This window comes from Brassica oleracea, chromosome C3 (assembly GCF_000695525.1).
Source record: "Brassica oleracea var. oleracea cultivar TO1000 chromosome C3, BOL, whole genome shotgun sequence".
In the NCBI taxonomy this organism is placed as follows: Eukaryota; Viridiplantae; Streptophyta; class Magnoliopsida; order Brassicales; family Brassicaceae; genus Brassica; species Brassica oleracea.
The window spans coordinates 57,289,488-57,292,974 of record NC_027750.1 but is presented as its reverse complement, the minus strand read 5'-3'; positions in this window follow the sequence as shown (position 1 = coordinate 57,292,974).

Below are 3,487 nucleotides of genomic sequence, written 5' to 3'. Positions count from 1 at the left end.
TAATTTTCGATCTATCACACTTATTTAACATAGTTGATTTAATTGATTTCCTGATTTCCTGATTCTTTGTTGAATAAAATTATTTGCAGATTCTATGATTCATGGGTTTACTCCCGTCGGACGTGCTAATCATTACATGCCATCTTTGAAAGCATATTCCATTGTGAAAGTCGATCGTTTTGAGGTTGCTAGGTGCTCAAGCATGTACAAGACAACTGATCATCCATTCCTCATTCGTTTCATTTCACTATCCATTATTGATGAAGTCATCACAGGTGCTCCTAAGATCAATCTCCAGTCAAGATTAGACGGTTCGACAATCTCCAAGTGATTGCGAACACAAACCTAGAACTCCCATGTATATTATCATATTGCATATGGGTTTATATTATGTTTCGATACCATAACTGATATTTAAACTCGCAGATGTGGTTGAGCAAATCTGTTATGTCCAGGGCTCTGACCTCACCAAAGAAACAACTTGAGTCGTTATTCGTCTCCTCGTTGATCCGTAAAAAACAATCAACACATAATTCCTTTTATATTACTGTCTATATTGTGCTAACATTAATAATCAAAAATATTTCCTACCCAAGATTTGTGGTCGTCTATTTATCTCTTTTACTTATTAATCTAATTTTACACAAATCTTTATTTTACAGCTTAAAAGAAACCACAATAACCCAAACAATCAAAACACCAAAAACTAGAATCCCAAAAAAAACGAATCATTAATGATCACCTCTCTTTTTGTCTAATCTTACAAATAAACTTTAAAACAAATATACCAAACCAATCAGCTCAACTAAAACTCAACGACACATACATTGAGCCAACTAAACAAATACAAACTACACGGCTAACTATTTAACAATTTACAAATTTACTTTCGCAGATGATTACGAAGAAGACGAAGACGACAACCAAGATCAGTGAAATTAAGTAAACAAAAAAGCAAAGTAAGTTACAAACTCTGATAAATACAAATAATAATGATTTTTGTTTACATATTACCCATCAAATAAAAGAGAAACAAACACAACCACACCAGGAGATACGAGAGACAATCCCAACAGACACAAAGGCGGCAACAACATCTCCACCTGCTCACTCCTCTTGTCTTATGAAAATAGCTTACATGCTCAATGTCAACAGACCGATGCTTTTGTCTTCTTATGCGAAATACATATATTCGTTTAAAACCCATTAAGGCCCAAATACTAATTGTCACTTATTTCTACAAGTCTTCATGTATTTGTTTTAAAGGTCTGGTAAAAACAACAAATTTAAAATAAAAAAATACATATAACCAACATAATAAGAGCAAAAAAAAATTTTTACTTAATACACACAACTTACACAACTAAACTTGAGAAAAAATATCCAGAATACAAAAGGTACTCTCAACAACCTTAATATAATTTATGTAATCTCAACAGTACAAGTAACAAATTAAAAAGACAAACAAATAATAAGTCTCAGTGACAGAGAAAGCAACACCACAAACTATATCAATCACATTACTAACACAGTTTAGTCCTTTGTGAGTGGAGAACAGTGCATACACAGTTCCTCATCACAACTCTAACCCTATAACAATAAAAAACTTGAAAAACAATGATCAACCTAAAACGCAAAATTCACAGCTACAATAACTCTAACAAATATTGAGATGAAACAAGAACTCTGTCCACAATCCCGCGCTTGCGCGGAGGCAATACCCCTTCTAAGCCTAATTAGCAGATTGGTTAACGTTGATATTGCCACATGTCAACATATCATGACCTTTCTCTATTTTATACATGCATCTTTGTTTTTAACAGGCCTAGGCATTTCGGGTTTATAGTAGGGGGCTAGAAGATCCATTTTGATGCGCCCCAAATCAGATGTAGAAAGAAATCAAGAAGGTTTGGCTTATGGATCTGGATTAAACAAGATGGGCTTCAGGTATGCGGGTCAAGCTCTAGTATCTTATTAGTCATGCTTCTCACATATGACTACCAGAAATTACGTATTCAACTTTCTGTCAGTGCGGTGGTATTATTCCTTTTAAAATAAATATCATTTCATACGAGTAAGGCCAAATGTTTATGCCAAACCTTATACGAGTGTGAGAAAATAGAGTATATATTAAGGGCCTGACTGGTGTAACCGCAACGATTGCAAGCGTTTGCGGATGCAGATTATGGTTGTGGTTTTAAGCGTTACTAAGAGATTTGTACGACTGGTATATCAGTTAGAAATTGGTGCATTTGTAGGATACTTATGACTGACTAACTACCAAATGTAACAGTAGTTAAATAATAAATTAACAATATTTACATTTTATGTAATTATAAAAATATTAAAAATCATATTATTGTAATAAATATAAAATTTATATTTATAAATTATACAATTAAATTTTTTAAAAAGTATACAGAATTGTTGTTTCAAATTTTTATAGTATAAATTAAAATATAATATATGTATTTTAGTATTACAGTTATTTCAGTTTTAAATTTAATTGAATATTTTATTTTTATATTTATATTTATATAGTTTTTTGTAAAAAAAAAATTTACCCTCTTGCAACCGCCTGCAACCGCAAACGCTAATTGGAACCTGCTTTTGAATTTAAGAGGTTTAGAGCGGTTTGAAACGATTTATAGCGTTTTTAGTGGTTGTTTCAAAATACCAATAACTGCTACCAACCGCAAAAGCTACGTTTGCATGTGCTAGCGGGGAAACCAGTCATGCCCTAACTCGTAGATCCATATCGGAGGAGAAGATTTTATGCATCTAGAGCCGTGCAAGTAGTAGAGCAATTCACTATAAAAATTTTTTACTCTAAACCATTTTTTAGTTTTTAGCCATGTAAGATATCATTGTGGTACCTTTGGATTCGGCGTGTATCCACATTGGTCTTGAGTTTGATTTTCGCTGGAGACTAAATTATCAATGTTCGGTCAATTTGAATTTGCGCTTCAGACCAAGTAATTAACATGTGGGTTCTAACAGACGATCAATTCTACCCCTGACATTAATTAGATGGTATTCAAATTCGAGTCAAGCAATCTAGCACTTTCAGATTAGTCTACTCTATATGACTAAATACATACCAAGATCGATAGTCGATAAGGCTTATAAAGAATAATCGAATAAAAGGATTGTAGAGTTTTGCAACCCCTTGAAAATCGTAGTAGTGTACAGACTCAAATAAGCTCAGAAATGAAGTGCTGAAATAGAATCAATCGAGGTAATGACAAATGGATCCTAAATTGCAAAATTTCTCGAGCCCCTAAAGTATCTTATTAGAACTTAGAAGCCCACTCTTCGTAGGCCCATATCAAGATTTTCTCCGTATCCATATTAATATTCGTACTTACTAAACAAAAGATATGCATTTGTTGAATAGTTTACTTTTTTTTTTTTTGTGCAACCTTGTTGAATAGTTTACAAAAGCAAGAAAAAGTTTCCTAAGATTTGTAGTTTTTTGGGTGAAAAT